At 55.8% G+C, this 12948-nt stretch overlaps 1 protein-coding gene across 1 annotated transcript in view; it reads right to left on the bottom strand.

Annotated features, from left to right (window-relative positions):
* ARHGEF18 (Rho/Rac guanine nucleotide exchange factor 18) overlaps positions 1–11609 on the bottom strand; it is an 85668-nt gene extending 74059 nt beyond the window's left edge. Inside the window, exon 1 of the mRNA XM_040629393.1 lies at positions 10521–11609. The gene's annotated coding sequence lies outside the window, so the exon portion shown is untranslated. The remainder of the gene's footprint in view (positions 1–10520) is intronic.
* Positions 11610–12948: the final 1339 nt, after the last annotated feature.

Raw genomic sequence — 12948 nt, 5'->3', positions numbered from 1 at the left:
TCTTTTATCTCCTTAGGATTTCCCTCCCCGGGCACCATTTCCAGCAGGTATTGCGGATTAAGATGCTCTCATTCAATAGAATGGCTCCTTAAGATCAAATCCAAGTCCCAATGCCCACATGTGTAAGGGTCTCTAATGGTGGGACTTGAGGCTATCTCTCCCCGATGCTGTATTTGGGGTTTCAGGGACCTCTGGGTGCCATGGGATAGAGGAAAAGACCAGGGCTTTAGGGTCAAGCAGACTGTGTCCTTGCCTGGACCTGTCGCTACTGGCTGCCCACCCCTTGGGGAAGGCACTTTGAGGCTGTTTCCTCACCTGGAAGGTGGGTGTGACAATGCCTTTCAGAGCTTTGGGGAGGGGGAAGGGGCCCTGCATGTGTGGTCCTTGGCCAGTCTCAGCCACCTTCCTTGCTCTCTGGGTCAGGAGGCTGCCCTGGCTTGACATCAGGTCTTGGACTGAGTCCCCTGCTGTGGGAGGAGTGGGTAGCCCCTTTTCTTATCCCCTGCCCCTTACATCGCAGCGAGAATGGTCACCCTTGCCTATTCACATCCCTGCGGAGGTTCCTCATTGCCTGCAGGAAGGGTATTGAGACTCTTGGCCTGGCTACCGATGTCCACCGGGAGATTCCTTCCATGTCTCATCCCTGCTCCCGCAGGACCTGCTGCCTGAGACCTTCCCCCTCCATTCCTGCCCTGAGGCTGTCTGCCCGGAGACCTCACTGTATTCCTTCCAGAAATCTCTGGCCGCCCCTACCTATGGTGCCTCTCTCACGTGCATTTCATCTCATTGCCTTGCCTTGACATCTGGACTCCCTTCACTCCTCTACCCTGCCTCAAGACCTCCCAGGCTCTGCTGAGACCAGGGAGGTGACAGGAGAGTGCCTGGAGGAGAGGCCTGGGGAGGTGGGTAGAGATGAAGGAGAGAAGATACCAGTGGAGGGATTCATTAAGGGACCGACCAGACCAGCACATTCTAAGTAAGAGTAATGGTAGCTTCAGGTGGGGCTGAGATGGGGTGGAGGAGTGGGACATCAGATGCTTTTGGAAAGCACCGAGTTAGGTAGGTAGCTTGGGTCCCCTATGGCTGGGTGACCCCATGTCCTGGTTTGCTGGGGACAGTCCTACTTAATGCTGAGCCAGGGTGATTATGAGCAACACCCCCATTCATACTCCAAAGGGTCTAGCAGGAAGGTCGATGATGTCCCTCTATTCCAACGGGGCTGTCTGCACCCACTCATGCTCCCTCTCGTCCTGGCTGCGGACCTGCGAACACTGCTCCAAGTGTTGAGGCCCTGAAATGTACACAATCTGGAGGAGCCTTCTTTTAGGAAAGAATACGAAATTATGAATACAAAATTGCCAGGGCCTCTGAACCGGGATGGCAGAAAACGGCCAAGGCAGAAACAAACACACGTCGTGAACAGATGAGTGCAAAGGAGTTAGGTGGGCACATGCCCGTGTGCAAAAACCCAAGGACACTGGAAAACTGTGTGGCAGTCCCTTAAAAAGGAAAATCACAGAGCCATCACGTGACCCAGCCACCCCACGCCTAGGTATCTCCTCGAGGGAAATGAAATTGTACGTCCACCCAAAAGCCTATACGTGCCTGCTCCTGAGCAGTGTTATTTACAATAGTTAGAAGGTGGAAACAACCCAGATATTCACCAATGGTTGGACAGATACACAAGGTGTGGTTCAGGCGTACAGCGGAGTAGTGCTCAGCCACAAAAAGGGAAAAAGTTCTGACCCCTACTGCCAGCTGGGGGATCAACCCTGAAGACGTTAGAAGCAAAGCAGCCGGTTGACAGAGACCGCATGCTACGCGGGTTTACAGAAAATGTCTGGAATAGGGGCGCCTGGGTGGCGCAGTCGTTGGGCGTCTGCCTTCGGCTCAGGGCGTGATCCTGGCGTTCTGGGATCGGGCCCCACATCAGGCTCTTCCGCTGGGAGCCTGCTTCTTCCTCTCCCACTCCCCCTGCTTGTGTTCCCTCTCTCACTGGCTGTCTCTATCTCTGTCAAATAAATAAACAAAATCTTAAAAAAAAAAAAGAAAAGAAAAAAGAAAACGTCTGGAATAAGTGAGTCTAGAGACACAAAAAGCATATTCGCGGTTGCCTAAGGCTGTGGGGGGGGGGAATGGGGGGTGTGGAGGAAGAGCTAGAAGATACGAATTTCTACTGGGGTGATGAAGGTGTTTTAAAATGGATTGTGGTGTGGGTCGCGTAACACTATGAACGTACTAAAAGTCACCGAATCGTGCCCATTAAATGGGTCAATCGCAGGGGGTGTGAATTCTATCTCAACGAAATTGTTGCCAAAATAAAAAAAATGGCGAGGGCCCTTGCAGAATTTTGATTGGGTGGGAGCTTATGGGCTTCCGCTCCGTTTCCTTCAAGGTAGATGAGCCTTTGATGTCTGGGCCTGTCACAGTGTGCGAGAACGTCATTGTTTCCACCGACCCTGCTCTCCCAGCTGCCCTCCCAGGCTGACTGAGGGACTCTGCTCTGTTGTACCTCATGTAAGCCTTGTATCTCCCGCCTTCCCCACCCTGAAGCCAAGGCGGCGTCTATGACTCAGAGAAATGTCCGAACAAAACAAGCAGGCTGTGAAGGAGAAAAACCAGATGTGGGGGTGGGTCTGGGGCGCTGATGCGGGCCTGGGAGGGGAGGAGGAGCTGGCCCAAGGGTCAGTCCCATCCCTTGGCCAAGCACCCCGGGGGCCTCAGGTCTGCCTGCTTCACTGGGCAGGGACCTCATGGAGGTCTGAGGCCTTGACAGCACGTAGGGGTTAAAGGCGAACCTCAGCCCTTGTCTCTGCAAACCCTGGGGGTCTGGGATCCACAGGCTGAAAGTGAAAGGCCAGGGATGAGTTTATTCTTTCTATAGAATCTTCTGACCCAAGAACTGGCTGGGCTCGACTTTGATGACAGACTCTACTCTCATCCTGGTATCTCACGCCGAAACCCCAATCCTTGTGTCACAGACTATAAGCCTTGATCCCCAGGGTCATAGACTGAACTTTGACCCAGGTGTCATAGACTGAGCCCCATCCCGGGGTCATGGACTGAGCTCCAATCCCAATATCACAGACTGAGCCCCTCTTGGTGTTATAGACTAAGCTCCAATCCTGGTATCAGAGATGAAGCCCTGTCCTGGTATCACGGACTGAGCCCCAATCCTCATATCACAGACTGAGTCCTGATCCTGGTGTCATAGACTGAGCTCCCATCAGTGCCACAAGCTGAACCCTGATGCTGCTCAGACTGAGCTCTGACTGACGTTGCACAGTGAGCTCTGGTTTTGGTGGAAGATTCTCTCCCCCCAGGCTCCAGGCATTGTCTCCAGTGGCCTCTGGTCATTGCTGCCTGACCTTCCCACCCATACGCCAACCTCAAGCTGTCAGGACCAAACTCATTGTCTTCTCTCCTCATCTTGTGTCCCTATAGCTGTGTGAATGCCTTATCCTCCCTGTGACCTGGCCAGAAACCTGGAGACCAGTCTTCCCTCCTCACTACCTCTCAGGACACCAAACCCTGTCAATGTGACCTCCCTGACATTTCTCCACTCCATCCTCTCTCCTTCTTTCCCCTGCCACTGTCTGAATTTCAGTCCCCATTATTTCCCTCCCTATGCAACCACAATTCTTGTTGGGGTTTTCCCACAAGAACAATTGTCAACCACAATTTTAACCCACTGTTACACTGTGATTGGTTTACTTGTTTCCTTCTAGACCAGGAGTCCCATGGGCCAAATCTGGCTCAACATCTGACTTTATAAATAAAGTTTTATTAGCACAAGTCATGCCCATTTGTGTACGTATTATCCATGACGGCTTTCATGTGATAACAGCAGAGCTCAGTAATTGCATCAGAGACGTATGACCCGCAAAGCTGAAAATATTTACTCCCTTTACAGAAAAAGCTTGCTGACCCCTGCTCCAGACCAGGAGGTCCGTGAGGACAGGTATTGTGTCTGTCCCGCTTTTACATCCCTAAGCCCCAAGTAGCACAATCTTACCTGCATTGATTCGTTCCTATATGCCCCTTGCCTAGTTCTAAGTCTGCCATGTACTTTGCATTCTTCTATCTTCATAACAACCCCCGAGTCCCCACTTTACAAAAGAAGAAACGGAGGCTTAGAGACCTGCCCAAGGTCATACCATACTGGTAAGAGGAAGATTTGGGATGCAAACCCAGGTCTTTCTGACTCCAAAGCAGGGGTTTATAACCACCAGGCTATCCTGTGGTAAGCTGATGAATGGGTGGGTGGGTGAATAAATGATTGGATGGGTGGACGAGTGGATGGTTGAATGAATGAGTGAATAAATTGTTCGATAGATGGTTGGATGGTTAGATAGTTGGCTAGTTGGCGAGCTGGATGGATGGATGGACGGATGGATGGGTGGGTGGATGGATGGATGGTTGTCTGGCTAGATGGTTGGATGGATGGATGGATGGATGGATGGATGGATGGATGGATGGATGGATGGTTGTCTGGCTGGTTGGCTGGCTGCCTGGATGGATGGATGGATGGATGGATGGGTAGATGGGTAGATGCTTATATAAATGGATGGATGGATGGCTGCCGGGATGAATGAATGAATGGATACTTGGCTGCCTGGCTATTTGGATGGATGGATGCATAGATGGTTAGATGGGTGAATGGTTAGATGGGTGGACAGTTGGATGGATGGACGATTAGATGGGCGGATGGGTGGGTAGATGGATGCATGCATGCATTGACGGATGGATGGATAGCTGGATAGGTGGGGTGGCAGTGTTCAGAGGCAGGGAGCCATTACATTCAGGAGACTGCATTCTGAGGGGATGAGGGGGGAGACATGTAGATGGAAGAGGGACAGAACAGAGTCAGAGAAGCCAGGCAAGAAGAAAACCAAGTTAAGACATAGAATGCACTCCTTACACATGCAGTTGAGGGAACCTCACTGCAGGTCCCAACCACCCTCTCCTCAGCCTTGTTTGCTTCCTCAAGTCCAACCCCATCATTTTTTCAGGAAGTCCCGTGAGGTGCCTGGATGGCCAGTTAGAGAGCTTAAGCGGGGTACAAAAATTCCCTCTTCCAGTGGGCTTCCCCACCCCTGGGCTAAAGACTGGAAGGGCGTTGTTAGGAAAGACCTCGCTCCCCAACACCATGCTTCTCTCTAAGGATCCCGGATTTAGGTCCCAGGCCGCCTCTTCCATCAGGCCCTGCATCACCAGCCATAAAAGGGTGTAAGAGTCACTGCTGGTTCCCTCAGCTCGCTCCCCCACTTGCCAGTCTCAGTCTGCCTGGGCTGGAAGATGGGGTGGGCAGAGAGGCCAGGAGTGGGTGGAACGTCGTAAGGATCTGGGTCACAGACAGGCACTTTGGTGGTCCTTGGTTGACACACGAGTTCTCTGGTATTGCTATTCACTGGTGGGTCTAACTGCCTCCCACCCCGCCCTCCAGCCACCCACACTGATAGCCTCGTTTACTGGTCAGAACACACCACAAGGGTAGCCTTGGTATAGAATTGTTTTCAAATCCTGCCTCCTGCAGCATGCGTGTGCTGTGTGACCTCAAGTAAGTCACTCAACCTCTCTCAGCATCACGAGGGTTCCACACCTGGCAGCAGCTTCCATCCTTCTGACTACTCTTTTTTTTTTTTTTTAAAGATTTTATTTATTTATTCATTCGACAGAGATAGAGACAGCCAGCGAGAGAGGGAACACAAGCAGGGGGAGTGGGAGAGGAAGAAGCAGGCTCATAGCAGAGGAGCCTGACGTGGGGCTCGATCCCATAACGCCGAGATCATGCCCTGAGCCGAAGGCAGACGCTTAACCGCTGTGCCACCCAGGCGCCCCTCTTCTGACTACTCTTGTACAGCATCCCAGTCTCCAGGCCACCCTCTCTCTCCCCAGCCCCAGCCTCCGGGTCCTCGGATAGTCCCATCTCCTTCCTGACCCAAGCAGGTGCCTGGTACACATTCGGCTCTCAAACAGAGTCTGTGGCGAGAATGAGCTAAGGAATCTTCTCATTGGCCTCCCCCCTTCACGAACACTCACCGCCACCCTGAAGCAGTGCTCGACTCATGCAGGTGGCAGTGGCCAGGACTTGCGGAGGCTAAGCATGGGTTGCCTGATGGGTGGGGGAGGGTTGTGCAAAGGTGGGAGGCGCAGAGGGGCAAGGACATCCAGGAGGGTCCTCTCAACTGAAACCCCCTGTGGCCCCGGACACTGTCTGGTTATCTTCAAGGGTAAACTCGCCTTGAGCTTTAAGGAGACGCGTCTATGTGCCAAAGCAATTCACCCACACCTTAAGGGATGTACTATAAGGGCCTCTCCAGCCCCCATAGAGGTAAACTGAGGCCCTAGGACCGGGAAGGGGGTTGGCACCAGACAATGTGTGTGTGTTTGAGGGCGGCATCTACCAGAACCCCTGGGAGTCTCCAACCTCTTCTTTTTTTGCTGCCTCCCTGAGCCTCCGTCCCGCAGCCTTCCAGGAGCAGACAGCATCAAGAACCCCCAGGAAGTCACCAGGCTGCCCAGACAGAGCTCTGGGATGGATTCTCTTTCCGCAAATTTTCCTCCTGAGACAAGGTCCTGGCTGGGCCTAGGGAGACGGTTCCTCTGAAGTGAGAGGGACCTCAGAAGTCTGTGATGTTCTGTGGGCTGTGTGTGTGGGGGGGGCTAGGGATCACGGAATTCGGGGCTGGATCATGCAGAGTCCGTGCCCCAGGCCAAGAAAAGGCTCCAGGCTGTCCAGGGAGCCCTGCCGGGGTGGCCGTGCCTGCTGGTCACTGCTCACCCCCTTACCTCTCTTGAAGGCCCATTGCTTCAGCCACAGCTTGGAGAGGGCTGGCCAGGAGTGGTTGAGCGCCGAGTTAGCCATGGGGGCCCACGCATGCGAGAGTGAGGGTGAACAGCAGGGATGAAGCCGGAGTTTGGCTGGGAGTCCCTGCCAAGATGGGGCTGCCAGCAAGAGGGGCGGAGACTGCCGCCAGGGGCTGCCAGATGCATCAGCTGATGGGAGCGTGGGGCTAGGGCAGGGGGGCTGGGGTTTTTGGCTGGGGGGCCCAGGGACTCCAGCCTGGGGGGAGGCCAAGCCCTTGGTACAACCCCCACCCCACCCCCCTTCCTTGACCCGGAAGCCTCTCACCCTGGCTGGACCAGACATTCCCAGGAGGAGCCGAAGACGGCAGTGTGAGTGGTAGTGACACTGGGGTCCTCGGAAAGCAAGTCTAGACTGGGTCCTGAGGTGAGCCTATGTGTGCCTGAATGTCTGAGTGTTTGTGTGTGCGTGTGTGCCATCGTCTGTGATTCCGACACTGGGTTTGTGAGTCTGTACGTAGAGTGCATCCTTCCATGTCCGTGAGTGTGTGTTTGAGTGCAAATCTTGAGTGTCACCTTGCCTAGGTGGGGGTGAATATGAACATCTAGGTGGTCCCCCCCCGGTTTTATTGAGATACAATGAACACAAGCGCTATATAAATTTAAGGCATGACCTGACTACCTATACTGTGAAATGATCTCCGTAACAAGTTTACTTAACACCCAGCACCTCTTATAGATATGGAAAACAAGATTTGTACAGAAAAAATGAAAAAAATCTTCTTTTCCTTGTGGTGAGAACCCTCAGGATCTACTGTCTTAGCAACTCTCCACACACCACCCAGCGGCGTTAACGCGAGTCACCATGCCGTGCGTTACAGCCCCAGCACTGTCCTATCTCGGACCTGGAAGTTTGTCCCTTGTGATCCCCTTCCTCCCGTTCTCCCTCCTCCCCGAGCCCCTGCCTCTGGAAACCACAAATCCCATCCCTTTATCCACGAGTTCGGTTGCTGTTTTTAGATTCCACATTTAGGTGAGATCACACAGTATTTGTCTTTCTCTGTCTTATTTCACGTAGCAGAATGCCCTCGACGTCCATCCATGTTGTCACAAATGGCCGGATTTCCTTCCTTTTTACGGCTGAATATTGTTAAATGGGCGTTAAAATATATATCTGCATCTATCTATATCTGTATCTCTATCTGCGATCCTGCGCGTGTGTCTGGATGCCCGTTGTTATCTGTAGGGTTGGACCTACATGGCTCACCCGGGACGTGGGGAGATCCGTGTCTGCTATCTGTGAGGAGTCTAGGTGCCTGCCTCGCTTTCTGTGTGTCTGCCCGGTGGTGTGAGTGGGGTGTATGGGGTGGGTGTGCGGTCCGGTGTCGGGCACTGGGCAGCGCGTGGCCATGTCAGCGCTGCCCCCTGGTGGCCAAGCCTCCCTCCTACAATCCCGCTCCCTGGGCAACGAAATTCTGGCTTTGTTCCCTGCTGACCTCGTCCTCTGCTCCCCAAATCCTTTCTGTGACCTCCCAGCCTCAAACCGCTGTCACCGGTGAGAGGATCAAGGCCTTCTCCTTCCTTGCGTCCTGGCCTGCCACCTCCCCCTTGGAGGAGAAGGCTGTCACTTTTCCGTCTTCAGCGACACTTTCTGAAGGGTTATCTATCTGCTTGCCTACTCACACCCACCCGACCCCACAGCCCCTGTAGGCTGATTTCCATCTCCTCCAGCCTTCTCGTTCTCTCTAGGGGCTACATCCAGCGGACATTTTCTGCCCCACCTTTGCTGGATGCTTCTGACCCCCTCTTTCTTAAACACCCCCCACCCCCATGCCACAGGCTTCTCCTTCCTGCGTCCTCCTCAGTCTCCCTTCCTGCCTTGGCCCATCTTCCTTTCTCTGTCTGACCTTTGAACTCTGTCCTTGGTCATTTCATGCCTCCCACCCCGGCCCTGACGACCCCATCTGCACCTCCCCAGTAGGTGACCCCAAATCTGTCACTAACAGAAAGACACAAAAACACCCATGCCAGCAACAGCCAACACACTCCAGCACACACAGACAACCACAGACGTGCACACACTAGTCAGACGTACCTTCACACCCAGAAGCACGTGCACGCGCACACACGGTCAGACACACGCGCACACACAACCATACACAGACGGCCAGACTCCTACATAGAAACCCATAGAAACCCAGAGAACAGCGCGTGGAGGTTTAACATAACCACCTCCAGGCTGTGCTCCAGGCCTCAGTTCCCCACCTCCCGCCACACGCCTTTGCCTGGATGGCTATGGATGCCGCTGGGATGTCCAGGACCTCTGGGTGGGGGGCAGATGTGAGAGCTTCTGTGGCTGAAGCAAAGCTTTGGGATGGGGACAGACTATGGGGACGGGCAGGCTGACCGTGCTTTCTAGCTCCTGTGGGGTGCCAGGCACCGTGTTAAGATTTCACCTGCAAGGCCCCGACCTTTCATAGAGGAACAAACAGGGCCAGAGTAGTGAAAGCCCCTTGCCCTCAGCCACACGGAGTCAGGGGAGCCAGGATCTGAACCCGCACCTGGTGGACACAGCCATCCCACCATCCACAGCGACAGTACCGAGTGCCGGACCATGTCCAGCCCTGGGGGTCTGAGGGGACATGGGGAAAACAGCCCTGAACAGATACACTGATGTCTGTGGGCAGCTGACATTCCCGTGAAAAGCCCGCTTCTGCCAGGAAGCCCTCCCAGAGGGGCCCACAGCAGAGGCTAGAGAACTCACAGGAGGCTGAGAGCGGGGTGGGGGGTGCGGGGGGGAGCCCTCCCTGGGCTGCACTTGCTCGTCAAGCCCGTTCCTCAGAACTGCAGGTGACCGGGCCAGCGGAACCCTGGAGCATCAGCCCCCTGGGGGTGGCATTCGAGGCCTTCTCCGCATGCCTCCAGCCTGACTCAGCAGCTCTGCTCTCCCGGCCCCAGCTCTCCCCTCTCAGTTCACCCCCTCCAGGCTGCCCCAGGGCCACCAGACCCTCTGTGCTTGACGCCTCCTGCAAGCCCTGTGGCCCCGGGGCGGGCGGAAGCGGGCCTGGGTGTGCCCTGTGCAAACCGCAGCCTTCCGCCCCCTCCGCCCCACCCCAGGCAGGCGGGTTTGAACTCCGCAAGGTGGGCCTCGGTGGGAGCCAGGGGGCGACTCCCCAGGCAGAGCTCGACCTGGAGGGTGGCCCAGAAGGAGGGTCCTCCTCTTCCTCCGCTGACCTCGGAAGATTGGGGTGCGCCCTCCCCAGGACGGGCCCTCAGACGTCAAACTTAGAAGGCAGTGTTTGTTGTGAAAGTCAGACACCCAAGCCCCGAAGGGGGGATAGGGGTGGTGGGGGTGGCGGTGGCCGGGATCCAGTTCACGAAGCGTGCCTGGTGACTCTGTACAGGGAGCACCCCATTTGCCCCCTGGCTGGGTCCCTTGTGCGGGCTTTGGCTACAAGGGCCCCCATCTTCCGGTCTTATGGGCTGCACGTGCGGTGGACCCCAGCCCCCTGGGGGGACCTCCTGGGCGCACAGACCCCTGCAGAGCAAACCCGGGTCAAACAGCCTTCCCTGCCCACTCAGGAAGCAGGCTGGCTGCAAGGTGGACAGACACTGTGGGTGGTCTATCCGATGCTGGCCGGACTCCCCCCACCCACTGCCACTCTGTCTCTGTTGGCCCCTCTGTCCCCCACGCCCCCGTGATGGTCACTCACCAGAGGGAGGCTTGTCCTCGCTGCCGTGAGTACCTGGCTGGCTACCAGCTCCTGCGGCCCACAGGACCCACAGCTAAGGCTTCCAGGAGGCCCAGGGGGAGCACTGGCGGGTCGGGGCCCCAGGGGAACCGCAGGGTGACCCAACTCTGCCCCAGCTTCCTCTTCCTCAACGGTCTGCCCGCCTGCTTGGCGCCTCTGTTGACCCCAGCCCTGGGCCGAGGCGGGGGCCTGAGGACACTGCCCAGGCTGGGTTCCAGAAGCGGGGAACCTCCCCCGCTGCTCAGCCCCCAGAGCGCAGGTGTCCTGAGAGGTGGGGTGAGGAATGGGGCGGGGAGCCTCAGCGCCCTCGCCCCCACCCCTGCAGCTTCCTGTGGAACCAACTGGTGAAGAGGAGCGGGGTGCCAGGGCCTCACTCGGGTACACGGGCGTGTGGAGATGCAGGGGGCACAGAAGCCGCGTGTACCCACTGAGACGCAGGCGCTCAGACCCCGGGAACCCGCACCGGCGTGTGTGTGGGTACACACGTGGGTCCCCATGGTGTTGCGGTAAATGTTTACCAACCACCTCGCAGACCAAAAAAAAAAAAAAGAAAGAAAGAAAAGAAAAGAAAGAGCCGCCCTGATAATGTAGCAAACGCGGATCCCTGTGGTGTAAATAGCCCCACGCAGCTGATTGCAAAGCCAACCCGACCCCGTTGAGCATGGAGGTAGGAGGAAACGCTCAGACGGGACTCCACCCATCATTAGAGTGGATACTCAGGCACGTGCTTCCTGCACAGACAAGGGTCCCGTGGCATACGGGTCCGTGGATACCTGGGGGTCCAGGTAGACGTGGGGGTGTGCAGAGTGGTGCACCCCCAGACATCCCCGGGTGCCCTTTATGCTCAGACACAGGTGGGTGCACGTGCACACAGGGTGTGCCCACGACATGACCAATGGGGACACATGGAATCACACACGGGCAGTCGGGCACGCTCACCGGGAGGCCAGAGAGGAGCCCGAGAGCAGACACAAGGAGGTACAGCCAGCTCGTCCCGGTTCACGGAGCCGATTGTAAAGGATCAGGAGTTTCACAGGCTGGTGTTAAAGGCTGCCATCATAAAACATTTAATTATATTAGCTTACAGTTAAATAAATCACGTCAAGAACTAAAGTAATAGCCGCTTAATTCCAACACCGTGTACTTCATGCCACACTGTATGCTTAGAAATGGTTAACGTGGTAAATTTTATGTCATGCACGTTTTGCTGTAATAAAATGAAGAAATTCAACCTTCCCTAATGATTTTGCTTCATTTTTCTCTTATCCGTGCTCTCGAGGTTATTTATGACTACGGAGCCCGTTTGGGGGCAATACTGGACGGTGGGGTGCTCCTGGGCATCTCTTCCCAGCCCTGAGGTCGGTGACATCACGCTGGTACCTGGAAATGGGCCACCCTGAGAGATACGGACACCATGGGAGCCGGCAAACATCACAGACCAGCGCCCTCCAGCCGACAGCCCACAGAAACAAACACAAGACACACGCAGGACACAGGAGGCAGGGAAGATTCACACGCACAACCCATTTTGTAACCATTGGTTATTTACTGAATGCAGCACACATTTATTGAGCACCTACTATATGCTGGGTCTTTTTGTAGGCTGGGGGGGGGGTGTTATGGTGAACAGGGCGGACACAACCCCCTGCTCTGGAGTGCTGGAGGCAAGCTGTGAAGCCGGAAACAGACCCACACCGTATTAATTGCTGTGAACGGAAGCAAACCTGGTGATGTGACAGAGAGCGGGTGGGGGTGGAGGCTGCATTCGCGGGGGCGGGGGGGGGGGCGCCAGGGGAGGCTCAGAAAGAGCCAGGCATGCAAATGAAGATCTGGGACATTCCGTGGGGCAGGAACTGCAGGGGCAAAGGCTAGGGGGCAGGCTGAGCTTGGCGTGTTTGGGGAATGCCTGTGTGACGGGAGTGAGGCTGGAGGGGGACAGCCCTAGAAGATGAGGTGGGCGGTGCTCAGACCTGCAGGGCCTTGGGGCCCAGACTGCAAGCATGACTGATGGGCGTCATCCGGGTGGGGTGGGGGGGACTTAAGCAGGGAATGAAGGGGCAGAGGCGGGGACAAGATGGCTCAGAGGGTGCAGAGCCCCAGAGACCCACACAGACGCCATCACTGGGTGGTGCTGGGAGGGAGGGTGAGGAGTCTAGAGTCCTTGGCCCAGGAGGGGCTTCTCTCTCTCCCCCCCACCTCCATTTCTCTCTGCCTCTTCTCATGGGCTCCCCTGCCAGAATTTAAATTCTCTCAGGCATCTCCCCTTCCCTGTGTCCCTGTCCTGCTCTCCTTCTTGTGGTCCGATTGCTAGAGAATGCTCTCCCTGCTCTCAGTATGGGCTTCCCTGGCCCTCTGCCCTGGACCCCCTCCTCACTGCCCTCCTCCCACT

Source organism: Ursus maritimus, unplaced genomic scaffold (assembly GCF_017311325.1).
Source record: "Ursus maritimus isolate PB19 unplaced genomic scaffold, ASM1731132v1 scaffold_14, whole genome shotgun sequence".
NCBI classification, from domain to species: Eukaryota; Metazoa; Chordata; class Mammalia; order Carnivora; family Ursidae; genus Ursus; species Ursus maritimus.
This window is presented reverse-complemented; position numbering and strand designations above follow the sequence as displayed.